Source organism: Primulina eburnea, unplaced genomic scaffold (genome assembly GCF_022965805.1).
Source record: "Primulina eburnea isolate SZY01 unplaced genomic scaffold, ASM2296580v1 ctg446, whole genome shotgun sequence".
Classification (NCBI taxonomy): Eukaryota; Viridiplantae; Streptophyta; class Magnoliopsida; order Lamiales; family Gesneriaceae; genus Primulina; species Primulina eburnea.
In genome coordinates, this window is record NW_027331259.1 from 284,913 (window position 1) to 303,067 (window position 18,155).

Genomic DNA, 18,155 nt, shown 5'->3' on the forward strand with positions numbered 1-18,155 from the left:
AAGCCAAGTGAGGAGATACAAGCTCCTAGAAGAACCGAGAGAGTCTCGAGACCGCCTGGGAGGTATGGTCTGCTTCTTGAAGAGGGCCATGATGAGCCTAACCTTGGATGTGATCCAAGGACCTTCAAGGAAGCGTTATCGGATGCCGATTCATCCAAGTGGCTTGAAGCAATGGAATCTGAGATGAATTCCATGCATTCGAACCAAGTGTGGAATCTCGTGGATCCACCTGAGGGAATTGTTCCCATAGGATGTAAATGGATTTACAAGAGGAAACTTGGGGCGGATGGGAAGGTATTGACCTTCAAGGCGCGATTGGTAGCAAAAGGGTATACTCAAAGGCAAGGTGTTGACTATGAGGAAACCTTTTCTCCAGTTGCGATGTTCAAGTCCATTAGGATATTGCTAGCCATAGCTGCATGGTATGACTATGAGATATGGCAGATGGATGTTAAGACAGCCTTCCTTAATGGGGATATTAAGGAAGAGATTTACATGTCTCAACCTGAAGGGTTTACATCCATCGGAAGTGAGCATATGGTATGCAAACTTCAAAGATCTATTTATGGTCTTAAGCAGGCATCGAGGAGCTGGAACCTCAGATTCGATAGTACAATCAAAGAGTTTGGTTTTACTAAGAATCCTGAGGAACCCTGTGTGTATAAGAAGGTCAGTGGGAGTGCTGTGACATTCCTTGTTCTTTATGTTGATGACATTCTACTCATTGGGAATGATGTAGGAATGTTGCAATCAACAAAGATATGGTTAGCAAGTAAGTTCTCAATGCAGGACTTGGGTGAAGCATCTTTTGTATTGGGAATACAGATCTATAGAGATAGATCAAAAAGATTGCTTGGTCTCACCCAGTCCACATACATTGATACCATCGTGAAGCGGTTCTCGATGGATGAGTCCAAGAGAGGACATCTACCAATGTGTCATGGCGTGTCCCTATCCAAGTCTATGTCTCCCAAGACTGATGCAGAGATAGCGGCGATGACACGAATTCCGTATGCTTCGGCTATTGGTAGTATCATGTATGGGATGATATCTACACGTCCTGACGTGGCATTTGCACTAAGTGTAGTGAGTAGATATCAATCCAACCCTGGTCTTCCACACTGGAAAGCTGTGAAAGACATCCTCAAGTATTTGAGAAGGACCAATAAGTTGTTCTTGGTCTATGGGGGTGGAGAACTAAAATTGGAAGGCTATACCGACTCTAGCTTCCAAAGCGATGTTGATGACTCGAAGTCAACCTCCGGATTCATATTCATGCTCAATGGTGGTGCTGTCTCTTGGAAGAGTTCCAAGCAAGACAGTACTGCGGATTCCACCACTGAGGCAGAATACATTGCTGCATCGGCTGCAGCAAAGGAGGCTGTTTGGATTAGGAATTTCGTCCAAGAGTTGGGCGTCATTCCAAATGGAGTTGCTCCTATCCCGGTGATGTGCGACAACACGGGAGCCATAGCTCAGGCGAAGGAGCCGAGGTCTCATCAGAAGTCCAAACATGTATTGAGAAAGTACCACATCCTCAGAGAGATCGTGGAACGAGGAGAAGTGTCGATCGACAAAGTCGGCTCCGCAGATAATGTTGCTGATCCACTAACTAAGCCTTTACCAGGACCATCGTTCGAGAAGCATCGCGAATCAATGGGTCTAAAGTATATAGGTAGTTGGCTCTAGTGCAAGTGGGAGATTGTTAGAGTAGGTGCACGTCGAGCCAAGTGTTGGCCGACTGTTCACGATGAAACTCTTTGTATAAACGATCTTTATTTTAATAATATTTGAATTTATTAATTTGGCGCATCTTTATCTTTATACCCATGCTAGTTGCATAGATAAAGTCCTTGAATATACAAATAGTAGAAAGAATATGAGATGCTCATATGATGAGTATCATGAAACTCATATTTGGAATACTGTATATTCTAAACTGTTCCTAGTCGATTCAGCCGCCACTAAGAAGGATAAGGGCCGCTCGAGTTAGAGACTAGTATCTGCGATGTGAGTACCATGTTTCATTGGTAGGGGACATTGTGATGTCCGAGCATGCAGATAGGTGCTCCTTGTAGAGTGCACTGAACAACCCTCCATAAAAGGACTTTCCAAGTGGTTCTCACTTATCGAGTGGAAAAGTCCTGGTTTATGGTTGTACAGAATTAGTCCTTATGACCCGGGACAACATTGAGACTCTATGTGCTAGCGTTTCACTTTGACTTGTTTACCGACTCTTATGGGGTCATTAGGTGGCAAGGTTGGGTGTTACGGCGAAACATATAGGAGTCGATGCATTGTAGTCGGGGATTCACCGCTTACCTACGGGTATGGATATCCTATGTGTTTATCATGTATGTGTGGGTTGAAATCTCTGATCAGAGTATGGTGGTAATTATGAAAGGGGTTTCATAGATTACACCATCGATGCAACCACGACATGACACATAGTATCGATTCATTGACAACTCTCGATAAACCAATAGTTGTCGAATCGGTCGGGATATATGAGCTGAAGGGACCGTACTGTACGCTAACCATAATTGAATGGTTCTTGCAGGCACTATCATGTGATACCTAGGGAATCACGTAAGCGATGCTGCTAGGCGTTTAACGTGATTGGTTGGGTACTATCAGACTTGAGTTCTGACGTTCTTACTATCAAGGAGTTGATAAGTAAGAATGGAGCAATTGGGGTATGCTCGAATAAGGACATGTTTAGTCCGAATCACATTGAGATGTGAACCCACGGCTAGTTGTATCAATGAACCATTGAGGGCCACACAAGTACTTGCTTTGTAAATCCCGAAGAGAAGTAAAATAGTTCAATATGTTGAACGGCTTATAAATGTGTTTATAAGCGTAAAGAAAAATAGAAGTATGACTTCTAAGAGAGAAATATAAATTTTAATTTATGGAAGTGTTCCTAAGATTAAAATTTGGCCAAGTAAATAATGTAGTTGAAAATTGTGATTTTCATAAACTTTATTGGGGACTAAATTAAATTAATTCAAATGTTGAATTAATTAAACACTAGTGGACCTAGTAGAGTCTAAAATAATTAAATTAATTCAAGTGTTGAATTAATTAAATAATATTGAGTCTTGTAGAGCTCAATTAAAATAATTATTTAAACTAGTAGGACTTGAGTAAATTCAAGTAATATTTAATTTATCTCAAATGTGTTTGAGATAATTAAAAATTTAGTCCATGGTTTTTAATGTGATTAAAAAACCATATTATATGCATGTAATTCTAGGGTTTGCATGCTTTGGGGAGGTGAAGGGTTGGAGACTAGGCATGCAACTTTTTGCAACTTTTGAGAGACAACTTTTGTCAATACCTAGGCTAGTCTCCCACACTCCTCACTATCACACCTTGGCCAAAAATTTGAGACTAATTCTCTCAAAAATTTATCTTTCCTTTGTTCTTCATTTTCTTGGAGAAAAATTCTTCTCTTTGATAAATCCTTAAGTTTTTCTAGTGCAAAACTTAAGGGGATTTACATAGCCAAGTGGTGGGCCTTATTCTTGAAGGGGAAAAGAAGGAGCTTGTAGATTTCTTTCATCCATACAAGAGCCAAAGTGTTTACACTTTGGTTGGTGCCATTCATCAACTCTAAGGGGTTGATAGGTAAACCTCTTTAAAACATCCTATGAATGTTTTGTTGATTTTGCAAATATTACACAAAACTTTTAAGGGGGCCGAAATTTTTGCTCTAAAAATTATATTTTTCGCTTCCGTTGCGTTTCCGGCCTCCGTAACCGGTCCGCTTTCAGGGTAGTGGTTTCAGGAGTCCTGCTGGTCTTTGATGTTCCGTTTTGACCTGTTGACAAGTTAGACATTGTGCAACAAATTGAGCAATGTCCCTTTTCATACCTGGCCACCAAAATAATGGTTTCAAATCCTTATACATTTTTGTGCCTCCTGGATGGATCGAATAAGGAGTAGCATGAGCATCAAAAAGAATTTCGGTTCTGGTCGTTCCTTGTTTTGGTACAAACAGTCTCCCTCGATATGTACATATTCCTTCCCCATTCAATTCAAATTTTGAATGTCCTTTAACATCATCTCGCTGTCTCAATTGCTGTAATTCACTATGAGAGATGATAATTTGGTTGTAGATCCCTTTGGAATAACATCAAGCTTCAAGTTCTGCAAATCCCATAGGATTTGTTCTTGTACTTGCATTGCAGCAATAGAACTGGACTTTCAACTTAACGCATCTGCAACAACATTGGCTTTACCTGGATGATAGTTAATAACACAATCGTAATCCTTCACCAATTCCAACCAACGTCGTTGTCTCATATTCAGTTCCTTTTGCGTGAATAAATATTTCAGACTCTTGTGGTCCGTGTAAATTTCACACCGTTCACCATACAGATAATGGCGCCATATTTTAAATGCAAATACCACTGCTGCCAGTTCTAAATCATGTGTAGGATAGTTCTTTTCATATTCTTTCAATTGCCTAGAGGCATAAGCAATCACCTTCCCGTGTTGCATCAAGACTGTTCCTAAACCTTGTTTCGAAGCATCAATGTACACTAAAAAATCTCCCGATCCTTGTGGAATAGCAAGGACCGGTGCTGATGTCAATTTTGCCTTTAACTCTTGAAAACTGCGATCACATGCTTCGTCCCACACAAATTTCACATTCTTTCGAGTTAAAGCAGTCAAAGGTAATGCTATCTTAGAAAATCCCGCTATAAACCGACGGTAATAACCAGCTAGCCCAAGGAAACTACGTACCTTGGTAACAGTGGTAGGTCGTAGCCAGTTATTAACAGCTTCAATCTTGCTTGGATCCACTGATATGCCTTCTTTTGAGATAATATGGCCTAAGAATGATACTTGTTCAAGCCAAAATTCACATTTATTCCATTCGGCATACAAATGTTTATCCTTCAAAGTCTGCAAAACTAATTGCAAATGTTCTCGATGCTCCTCTACAGTTCGTGAGTAGATGAGAATATCATCTATAAACACAATCACGAACCTGTCTAGGAATGGCTTGAAAATTCTGTTCATTAGATCCATAAATGCAGCTGGTGCATTCGTGAGTCCAAACGGCATTACAAGAAATTCATAATGCACGTACCTTGTTCGGAAGGCAGTCTTTGAGATATCATCTGATTTCACTTTTAATTGATGATAGCCTGATCGTAAATCAGTCTTCGAAAAGATAGCAGCTTCTTGTAGTTGATCAAACAAATCATCAATTCTAGGGAGTGGATACTTATTTTTGATTGTCACTTTGTTCAACTCCCGATAATCAATGCATAGACGAAGGGTACCGTCTTTCTTTTTCACAAACAAAACAGGTGCACCCCACGGTGAAAAGCTCGGTCTAATAAACCCTTTATCAAGCAACTCTTGTAACTGTTCTTTCAGTTCTTTCATTTCTGTAGGAGCTAATCGATAAGGAGCTTTTGAGATCGGATGAGTTCCTGTCACAACATCAATTACAAATTCGATCTCTCTATCCGGGGGTAAGCCTATTACATCATCAGGAAATACTTCTGGAAATTGACAAACAACATCTGTATCTTTTAATTCACGAACAGGTGGATCACTAGTTAACACAGATGCTAAATATCCTTGACACCCAGTCTGTAGTAATTTATAAGCCTTCATACAAGAGATTATCCGAAGAGGTAAGGATATACCTGCACTTGCTACTGTGAATGGTTCAGCTCCTACTGGTGCAAACTTGATCATCTTTAGGCCACAGTCAATAGTAACTCTGTACTTCGAGAGCCAATCCATTCCCAATATCACATCAAAATCGGTCATTTTCAAAACAATCAATTCAGCATACATCTGATGACCTTGGACATATATTGGACATCCTCGCACAATCTGATATGTCTGTAATTCTTGCCCGGAAGGTAAGGCTATGGCAAGTTGTGTCTCTGTTGTACTTGGTGTAATGCCCAGTCTCTTTACAAACGATTCCGAAATAAAAGAATGCGTGGCTCCTGAATCTAGTAAAACAATAGCAGTAATACCAGAAATCAAGAACATACCGGTGATCATCGATGTATCCGCATCCACTTCTTCTTTGGTCATGGAGAAAAGGCGTCCCTGTACTTTCTCAAAACTTCCTGGACAATTCTTGGCGAGATGTCCTGGCTTCTTGCAACGATAACAGACATTAGAACCCTGCATACACTCCCCGCCATGGAGTTTGCCACATTTAGGACAAGGTGGCCTGTCATGTTCTTTACGTGGAGGGGGACCCTTGCCACGGGGTTCCTCTGGTCTAGTACCTTTGCTATCGATCTTTTTGCCTTGTCCTGTTCCTTGGCTCTTCTGAAAGTACTGCTGCCTTCGTTGTTGCCTGTCCCTGTCAATGTCATGTTCATCTTGTTCTGCCATAAGTGCTCTTTCTACTATCTCCCCATACGTAGCAACTTTCGACATTCGTACATCTCTTTTAATTTCAGAGCGAAGTCCCCTCATGAAGTGTTCGCCCTTACTTGTGTCATCTTGTGCAATATATGGTACATATTGGACTCCGGCCTCAAATTGTTGTATGTATTCTGTCATTGCCATAGTTCCTTGCTTCAGGTTAAGGAAGTTGCTGGCTTTCTTAGCTCGTACGTCTTTACTGAAATACTTGTTGTAAAACACGGCTTTGAAAGTTTCCCATGTCAATGGTCCAACCGGTAATGCGACCCTTGCACTCTCCCACCATATTCTTGCATGTTTTGTTAATAAAAAGACGGCATAAGTTACTTTGTCAACATCTTCCATACGAAGGTAGGAGAAGATGGACTCCAATGACTTAATCCACTCTTCTGCTACTGCTGGATCGGTACTTCCCATGAATTCAGGAGGATTCAAACGTCGAAAACGATCATACACATCAGTTTGAACAGGCCCTTGTCTGGGAAGAATGGCTTGTGCATGTGCCTACTCATGTGTAGTTCGTTGCATCTCCAGTAATTGCTGTATCTGCTCCGCATGAACTTTAGCTTGTTGTTGGAGGAGCTGAGCAAAATCATCTATAGGTCGTGGTGTACTGCCCTCACCATCGACTACTGGGGCCTTTCCCCTAGATGACTCTCCTTCATGTACCTTACGTTTCGGTGGCATCGTCGCTTATCTTAACCTACAAATAGATCACATAACTTAACATAAACTATGGGATCCAAAGATACTTACTTGCCGAGTTCTCCATGTAGATGAAGTGCAGTGTCTTCCCTGTCGAAGAACCGTGGGCTCTGATACCATAAAAATTGTCACACCCTTACTCTATACTTGACATGATTAATGAACCTTATACTTGTAATCAAAATAAGGTTTGAATGATATAACTATAGTATGAAGTAAATCAAAACAAGAGGCATCACTTTGATGGTTTATAAAAATTTTGGCATGATGTCCCTATATTTTGTATACACCAAAACTCAAGCAATACTATTCATAAACATTTATAAACATATTCTCACATACCAACATACTTTGTATCATCATACATAACATGGAACTTGTTTCAAACCCTCATATAAAATTTACTACAATACATATGCGGAAGCTATACAATAAGAAGTCCCGGTTCTTGTCGAGGTAGGGCACGTCACTAGCATCCATTGGCGAACCGGCATCCTAGGCATCTTTACTACCTGATCCTGTAACACATGAGCTACGTGAGTTTATAAAACTCAATAAGTTGGCATTTGTACGTATCAATATGCTTCGAAGGAACATACATATCAAGTCGTGATCAATAATGAATCTTAAAAACATGTCATACCGTAGCATATATTCAATGTTCATTTTGTACTTGAGCCTCATTAGTTGACCTTGTTAGAGTAGGTGCACGTCGAGCCAAGTGTTGGCCGACTGTTCACGATGAAACTCTTTGTATAAACGATCTTTATTTTTAATAATATTTGAATTTATTAATTTGGCGCATCTTTATCTTTATACCCATGCGAGTTGCATAGATAAAGTCCTTGAATATACATATAGTAGAAAGAATATGAGATGCTCATATGATGAGTATCATGAAACTCATATTTGTAATACTGTATATTCTAAACGGTTCATAGTCGATTCAGCCGCCACTAAGAAGGATATAGGCCGCTCGAGTTAGAGACTAGTATCTGCGATGTGAGTACCATGTTTCATTTGTAGGGGATATTGTGATGTCCGAGCATGCAGATAGGTGCTCCTGGTAGAGTGCACTGAACAACCCTCTATAAAGGACTTTCCAAGTGGTTCTCACTTATCGAGTGGAAAAGTCCTAGTTTATGGTTGTACACCATTAGTCCTTATGACCCGGGACAACATTGAGACTCTATGTGCTAGCGTTTCACTTTGACTTGTTTACTGACTCTTATGGGGTCATCAGGTGGCAAGGTTGGGTGTTACGGCGAAACATATAGGAGTCGATGCATTGTAGCCGGGGATTCACCGCTTACCTACGGGTATGGATATCCTATGTGTTTTTCCATGTATGTGTGGGTTGAAATCTCTGATCAGAGTATAGTGGTAATTATGAAAGGGGTTTCATAGATTACACCATCGATGCAAACACAACATGACACATAGTTTCGATTCATTGACAACTCTCGATAAACCAATAGTTGTCGAATCGGTCGGGATATATGAGTTGAAGGGACCGTACTGTACGCTAACCATAATTGAATGGTTCTTGCAGGCACTATCATGTGATACCTAGGGAATCACGTAAGCGATGCTGCTAGGCGTTTAACGTGATTGGTTGGGTACTATCAGACTTGAGTTCTGACGTTCTTACTATCAAGGAGTTGATAAGTAAGAATGGAGCACTTGGGGTATGCTCGAATAAGGACATGTTTAGTCCGAATCACATAGAGATGTGAACCCACGGCTAGTTGTATCAATGAACCATTGAGGGCCACACAAGTACTAGCTTTGTAAATCCCGATGAGAAGTAAAATAGTTCAATGTGTTGAACGGCTTATAAATGTGTTTATAAGTGTAAAGTATAATAGAAGTATGACTTCTATGAGAGAAATATAAATTTTAATTTATGGAAATGTTCCTAAATTAAAATTTGGCCAATTGAATAATGTATGTGAAAATTGTGATTTTCATAAACATTATTATGGACTTAATTAAATTAATTCAAGTGTTGAATTAATTAAACACTAGTGGACCTAGTAGAGTCCAAATAATTAAATTAATTCAAGTGTTTGATTAATTAAATATCATTGGGCCTTGTAGAGCCCAATTGGAAATAATTATTTAAACTAGTGGGCTTGAGTAAAATCAAGTGAAGTCTAATTGGGCTCAAAATGTTTGAGACAATTAAAAGTCCATGGGCCTTGTAAAAGTTACAAGCCCACATGCAATGTATACTAGGGTTTGCATGCTTGGGAGGTGAAGGGGTTTGGAATACTTTTGATTTAAATAATGCATGGCATGCAATTTTTGAATCCAGCTTTTTGCAACCCCAGGACTCAACTTTCCTCCTCATTCTAGCATACACCTTGGCCGAAACTTCTAGTCAATTTTCTCTCCAATTTTCTTCTCTCTTTTGTTCTTCAAGTGTTGGAGAATAAAAGTCCTCTCATTGAAAAATCTTCTTGCTTTTCTAGTGCAAAGAAAGAAAGGATTTACGTAGCTTGTGGTGGGCCTAATTCTTGAAGGGGAAGGAAGCTTGTAGACTTGTCTTGCCAAAGAAGAGCTTAGTTGCTAGTCAACTAAGTTGGAGCCATCATCAACTTTTTAAAGTTGATAGGTAAATCACTTGAACATCCTATGAATGTATGTTTATTTAAATATTGCACATAAACTTCAAGGTGGCCGAAAATTCTTGATGAAATTTAAATATTTTTGACTTCCGTTGTGCTTCCGGCCACCGTAACCGGTCCGCTTTCAAGTGGTATCCGAGCTAAGGTTACGGTTTTTGTGTTATATTTACGTAATATTGTATTGAGATCGATTTCTAACCGCTTGAGAAATATTTTTGCAAGGAAATTCAAAGGGCCGAAAATTTGAAGAAACAAAAAAAAAAATATTTTTCGGGCAGCCGAGGGGCAACCCAAGGGGCTGCCCGAAATACTACTTTTTAAAATAAAAAAATTTTTGTGTGTTGCCGGAATCCGGCGACGGAACTCCGGCGACGGCGATGACGGCTAGGGTTTCCAAAAGTGTTTTGGAGAATCTTAGTGTCATGGGCCTTGAGATATTGGGCCATTAGATGGTCAACATATTTTGTGAAATTTAAATGGGCCTAAGTATTTTTGTGAAAAATGAGTTTTGGGCCCTTAAGTTTAAATTTACAATTGTTGCACATATTTTCTCATAAAATAAATAATTGAAGTAGGACTTTAATTATTTATAGTAAATTGTGATTTACAAGAAATTCGATTATAAATAAATTAATTTGAAAGTAGACAAAGGAGTTTGTATACTTTGTTAATTTAATTTATAATTGTGGCGGTTAGTGATTGGATCAAGATATATAATATTGGATCAATTAATTATAGTGATAATTAATTGATGGTGTATGATATGTGATATTATGCATGAAGGATGATCAAAAGCACAAGCCCAATTTGCTAGGTGTATGCTAGGATATTTGTGTTGAATGATTGTAATAATTATCAATTTAAAGTGGGCTTGGTTTATGGTCCGTTCCCACCCCCATGAGATGTATCCCTATGTGCCATGGATATTTAATTGTAAATATTAGAATAGTGGAAGATCAAGATTGGAAGATGGTGGCCTTGGTGATTATGAAGATCGAAGACATGTAATATTGGATGCTAATGTAATAATTTAGTTGCATTGCATCCCTTGCATTTACCCTAGGATTGGACCTAGGCCCGTGTTTAGCTCACACGGGCCATTAGTATTGGGGCAATTGATCATCCTTGTACTGTTTTCTATTTATAATATATGCATGATATGTTATAAATAATGAGTATGTGCGTTATTATTATTATAATAACAAAGTTGCATGAATCCGGCAAACATACGATCAAACATGGCGAGCTTTTAAAATAAAATTAATGATGAGACCTTTCAAAATTAAAAACCCTCATTTTGAATAAGATTCAAAATTAATATCAAATCCGAAAAGGGGAATTATAAATTTGTTTATAATTTCCTTGTCTTCCATCGACAATGGATGCATGATGAACGCTACCCGTACTCGGGGCTCGGCTCATATTATTGAGGGGGCCCTGGGTGCCGGAAAGCTGTGACATCCATTGACATAGTGATGTGAACTACGTGGAACTCCCATGATTTCGGCTCATATTATTGAGGGAACTCATGGCGACCGTCCATTAAGGTTCAATATCGATGGGTTAGGCTTGACACGTAAAGATGAACGACGTCATATTATTGGGTCCTAATCAAACGTGAGACAAAAGTTTACGTAGAGGGTTGCATGGCGATGCAATTGGAAACTACCTTTTAGGAATTGTGATGGCCGATATTATTCGGGATCACAATTCGCTGATTGGACCTTACGTACCTACTGAGGAAAGTGTTTCCCGTTTTCACTAGAGGGTAGTGAAAATGTCAAAACAGTGGGAGCGATAATTTATAAAGTAAAAGTCCAAACTTTATATCTTATTAAATATTTTAAAATAGTCATTAACATTTATCTGTTTTACTTTTCAGTACAAATCTTTGACAATGTCATCAATTCACAACCCGTTTTCGGTTATTCTCGAAAAACACATTCTAACCGGACCTAACTATATCACTTGGCTAAGAAATCTAAAGATTGTCTTAAACTCGGAGAAAATCGCATACACACTGACTGAGTCGCCCCCTGCTGAGGCTCCGACCAGCTGCACTCCTGAGGAATTGCAGACCTACAAGGATTGGTGCGACCATGACTTGAAGGCGAGGTGTTATATGCAGGCTTCGATGAACGATGAGCTGCAAAGGCGATTCGAGGATGCTAAGAATGCTGCTGACATTCATATGCACCTCAAGGAGCTCTTCGGTGAGCAAACTCGGCCTTTGAGGCATGCCACAGTAAAGGAGCTCATCACTTTACGCGTGTGAGATGGGACTTCGGTCCATGAGCATGGCCTAAAGTTGATTGGGCTCGTGGACAAGCTTGTTGGCATGGATTTGATCTTGCCATCGGAGTTGACCACGGATGTGCTGCTGCTGTCGCTGCCTAGCTCTTTCGATCCTTTTGTCGTGAACTTCAATATGAACAAGCTCGAGCCCAGCCTTGAAGAGTTGGTGAACATGCTTGTGACCTTTGAGTCCACCATCAAAAAGGAGAAGTCGGTTCTTTATGTGGGCTCTTCATCTGGCACGAAGACGGTCCACCTGGGAAAGGAAAGAAGCGTTCTTTCAAGCGCCCCAAGAAGAGCGAGCCCTTGAAGAGGCAGACTCCGAGTCCTATAGTGGCAGCCGCGCCAGCCAAGGCTGAGAAGACAGTTGACATCTGTCATCACTGCAAGAAGCCTGGACATTGGAGGCGTAACTGCAGGGAATATCTTGCGCAGAAGGGTTCTGGCAAAGGTATGTTCTTTATTGAAGTAAATATCTCGATTAACTCTACTTCTTGGGTATTGGATACCGGCTGTGGCCCACATCTCTGTAATGATTTGCAGGTGATGGGAAGAAGTAGAAGGCTCCGAGAGGGTGAGACCTTCTTGAGGATGGGCAATGGAGCAAGGGTTGCTGCCAAAGCTGTTGGAGATGTTACTTTAATCTTGAACAATGATTTTAAGTTTGTGTTAAGAGATGTTTTATTTGTACCAGACTTGATTAAAAACATTATTTCCATTCCTATGCTTGATATCGATGGATTTTCTTGTTTATTTGGCAAAGGTGTTTGCAATATTTACAAGAATGAATGTTTAGTTGGTACCGGTGAACTTGAAAACAATCTCTATACCTTAAAATTAAAAGATATTCCACTTAACAATGTCCAAACGATAACAACAACAAATAAGCGCAAACAAGATACTCTTAATTCGGCACAATTATGGCATGCTCGATTAGGTCATATTTCCCTAAGAAGGATGAACAAGCTAGTGGGAGTTGGCATGTTTGATATGTCCGATATTAATGCTCTCACGACTTGTGAATCCTGTCTAAAAGGAAAGATGACCAAAATTCCCTTTAAGGGCCATGCGGAGCGAGCCAAAGGGTTATTGGATTTGATCCATACCGATGTGTGCGGTCCACTTAGCATCACCACTAAGCATGGACATTCCTACTTCATCACCTTTACCGATGACTTTTCGAGGTATGGGTATGTGTATTTGATGAAATACAAGTCTGAAGCCTTTGAAAGGTTCAAAGAATTCAGAAGTGAAGTAGAGAAGCAATTGGGACGAAGCATCAAGACACTTCGATCGGATCGAGGTGGTGAGTACTTGAGTGCCGAGTTCCAAGAGTATCTTAGAGAGAATGGGATTCTCTCGCAGTGGACTCCGCCCGCTACACCGCAGTTGAATGGTGTTTCGGAGCGTCGTAACCGGACTTTGATGGACATGGTTCGGTCTATGATGGGGTTCACGGAGTTACCGCCATCCTTATGGGGATATGCGCTTGAAACAGCGGCACTGTTGTTGAACAATGTCCATACAAAGGCAGTTGACAAGACTCCATATGAGATATGGATGGGTAAGCCTCCCAAATATTCTTATCTTAGAATATGGGGGTGTCCTGCTTATGTGAAGCAGGCAGTGGGAGATAAATTGGATGGTCGATCCATTTTATGCTACTTTGTGGGATATCCAAGGAATTCAGTTGGATATTACTTCTATCATCCCCAAGAAACAGAGGTGTTTGTTTCTAGGAACGCAACCTTTTTGGAAAAGGAATTTCTATTGGATAGAAAAGGCGAGATGATAGAACTCGAAGAGGTTCGAGAGACACCCACAGTTGTAGAACCCACACCCGAGAAGCCAAGTGAGGAGATACAAGCTCCTAGAAGATCCGAGAGGATCTCGAGACCACCTATGAGGTATGGTCTGCTTCTTGAAGAGGGCCATGATGAGCCTAATCTTGAATGTGATCCAAGGACCTTCAAGGAAGCGTTATCGGATGCCGATTCATCCAAATGGCTTGAAGCAATGGAATCTGAGATGAATTCCATGCATTCGAACCAAGTGTGGAATCTTGTGGATCCACCTGAGGGAACTGTTCCCATAGGGTGTAAATGGATTTACAAGAGGAAACTTGGGGCGGATGGGAAGGTATTGACCTTCAAGTCGCGATTGGTAGCAAAAGGGTATACTCAAAGGCAAGGTGTTGACTATGAGGAAACCTTTTCTCCAGTTGCGATGTTCAAGTCCATTAGGATATTGCTAGCCATAGCTGCATGGTATGACTATGAGTTATGGCAGATGGATGTGAAGACAGCCTTCCTTAATGGGGATATTAAGGAAGAAATTTACATGTCTCAACCTGAAGGGTTTACATCTATCGGAAGTGAGCATATGGTATGCAAACTTCAAAGATCTATAGAGATAGATCAAGAAGATTGCTTGGTCTCACCCAGTCCACATACATTGATACCATCATGAAGCGGTTCTCGATGGATGAGTCCAAGAGAGGACATCTACCAATGTGTCATGGCGTGTCCCTATCCAAGTCTATGTCTCCCAAGACTGATGCAGAGATAGCGGCGATGACACGAATTCCGTATGCTTCGGCTATTGGTAGTATCATGTATGGGATGATATCTACACGTCCTGACGTGGCATTTGCACTAAGTGTAGTGAGTAGATATCAATCCAACCCTGGTATTCCACACTGGAAAGCTGTGAAAGACATCCTCAAGTATTTGAGAAGGACCAATAAGTTGTTCTTGGTCTATGGGGGTGGAGAACTGAAATTGGAAGGCTATACCGACTCTAGCTTCCAAAGCGATGTTGATGACTCGAAGTCAACCTCCGGATTCATATTCATGCTCAATGGTGGTGCTGTCTCTTGGAAGAGTTCCAAGCAAGACAGTACTGCGGATTCCACCACTGAGGCAGAATACATTGCTGCATCGGCTGCAGCAAAGGAGGCTGTTTGGATTAGGAATTTCGTCCAAGAGTTGGGCGTCATTCCAAATGAAGTTGCTCCTATCCCGGAGATGTGCGACAACACGGGAGCCATAGCTCAGGCGAAGGAGCCAAGGTCTCATCAGAAGTCCAAACACGTATTGAGAAAGTACCACATCCTCCGAGAGATTGTGGAACGAGGGGAAGTGTCGATCGACAAAGTCGGCTCCGCAGATAATGTTGCTGATCCACTAACTAAGCCTTTACCAGGACCATCATTCGAGAAGCATCGCGAATCAATGGGTTTGAAGTATATGGGTAGTTGGCTCTAGTGCAAGTGGGAGATTGTTAGAGTAGGTGCACGTCGAGCCAAGTGTTGGCCGACTGTTCACGATGAAACTCTTTGTATAAACGATCTTTATTTTTAATAATATTTGAATTTATTAATTTGGCGCATCTTTATCTTTATACCCATGCGAGTTGCATAGATAAAGTCCTTGAATATACATATAGTAGAAAGAATATGAGATGCTCATATGATGAGTATCATGAAACTCATATTTGTAATACTGTATATTCTAAACGGTTCCTAGTCGATTCAGTCGCCACTAAGAAGGATATAGGCCGCTCGAGTTAGAGACTAGTATCTGCGATGTGAGTACCATGTTTCATTGGTAGGGGACATTGTGATGTCCGAGCATGCAGATAGGTGCTCCTGGTAGAGTGCACTGAACAACCCTCTATAAAGGACTTTCCAAGTGGTTCTCACTTATCGAGTGGAAAAGTCCTAGTTTATGGTTGTACACCATTAGTCCTTATGACCCGGGACAACATTGAGACTCTATGTGCTAGCGTTTCACTTTGACTTGTTTACCGACTCTTATGGGGTCATCAGGTGGCAAGGTTGGGTGTTACGGCGAAACATATAGGAGTCGATGCATTGTAGCCGGGGATTCACCGCTTACCTACGGGTATGGATATCCTATGTGTTTTTCCGTGTATGTGTGGGTTGAAATCTCTGATCAGAGTATGGTGGTAATTATGAAAGGGGTTTCATAGATTACACCATCGATGCAACCACAACATGACACATAGTATCGATTCATTGACAACTCTCGATAAACCAATAGTTGTCGAATCGGTCGGGATATATGAGTTGAAGAGACCGTACTGTACGCTAACCATAATTGAATGGTTCTTGCAGGCACTATCATGTGATACCTAGGGAATCACGTAAGCGATGCTGCTAGGCGTTTAACGTGATTGGTTGGGTACTATCAGATTTGAGTTCTGACGTTCTTACTATCAAGGAGTTGATAAGTAAGAATGGAGCACTTGGGGTATGCTCGAATAAGGACATGTTTAGTCCGAATCACATAGAGATGTGAACCCACGGCTAGTTGTATCAATGAACCATTGAGGGCCACACAAGTACTAGCTTTGTAAATCCCGATGAGAAGTAAAATAGTTCAATGTGTTGAACGGCTTATAAATGTGTTTATAAGTGTAAAGTATAATAGAAGTATGACTTCTATGAGAGAAATATAAATTTTAATTTATGGAAATGTTCCTAAATTAAAATTTGGCCAATTGAATAATGTATGTGAAAATTGTGATTTTCATAAACATTATTATGGACTTAATTAAATTAATTCAAGTGTTGAATTAATTAAACACTAGTGGACCTAGTAGAGTCCAAATAATTAAATTAATTCAAGTGTTGGATTAATTAAATATCATTGGGCCTTGTAGAGCCCAATTGGAAATAAATATTTAAACTAGTGGGCTTGAGTAAAATCAAGTGAAGTCTAATTGGGCTCAAAATGTTTGAGACAATTAAAAGTCCATGGGCCTTGTAAAAGTTACAAGCCCACATGCAATGTATACTAGGGTTTGCATGCTTGGGAGGTGAAGGGGTTTGGAATAATTTTGATTAAAATAATGCATGGCATGCAATTTTTGAATCTAGCTTTTTGCAACCCCAAGACTCAACTTTCCTCCTCATTCTAGCATACACCTTGGCCGAAACTTCTAGTCAATTTTCTCTCCAATTTTCTTCTCTCTTTTTTTCTTCAAGTGTTGGAGAATAAAAGTCCTCTCATTGAAAAATCTTCTTGCTTCTCTAGTGCAAAGCAAGAAGGGATTTACATAGCTTGTGGTGGGCCTAATTCTTGAAGGGGAAGGAAGCTTGTAGACTTGTCTTGCCAAAGAAGAGCTTAGTTGCTAGTCAACTAAGTTGGAGCCATCATCAACTTTTTAAAGTTGATAGGTAAATCACTTGAACATCCTATGAATGTATGTTTATTTTTGTAAATATTGCACATAAACTTCAAGGTGGCCGAAAATTCTTGATGAAATTTAAATATTTTTTACTTCCGTTGCGCTTCCGGCCACCGTAACCGGTCCGCTTTCAGACCTGTACTACTGTGCTTGCTTTATTATATAGCTACTACTGTGTTGGACGTCAGGGAGCAACCTTTGGCAACCCCACGCCCCATGAACATATATTGGCCAATAGCTTTGGTGGACTTAAAACCACCCATGATGTCAACAAGCTCTATATCATGTAAAATCTGTCATTTTCCTTTCATGTTCATGTTCTTGTTCATGACATAGCACCCGTCATCAATATTCATGAGTTTCTTACATATTTAATACATAACAATGGAATATGGTGCTATGTTTCAACAATAAATATACTAACAATGTACATATATCAATAATCAATGAGAATCATTTGAAATCATAATATTACTCATGTATTACTTCAAGAACATGCCAACATATTGTCCAACCGTACGAATATTTGTTTGAGACGATGTTTCTCACTCCTATACTGTCAAATATACCAATAATTCAGTTACTATTGCATAAACTAGATGAAAATCATTCCTTTATTGTCACCTACATGTACCATAACTAAAAGAGAAGGAAACTTACACCCTTATGAAGTTCTTGTGATGGAGAACTAAGTTCTAGCTTCAAAACTTTGAAAGGAATGAAGAAAGGAGCTGTTGGAGAATGTTTCTTAAGTTTTCCTTCGAGTTTGCTGTGGAAAAGGGGAGAAAAACATATGGGATTCCTTAGAAATGTCGAAACTTATCTTCTTATATGCAAGGCGGCGCTCGGGCGGTCATAAATTACCGCTCGAGCGCGGCACTTTCTGTCCAAAAC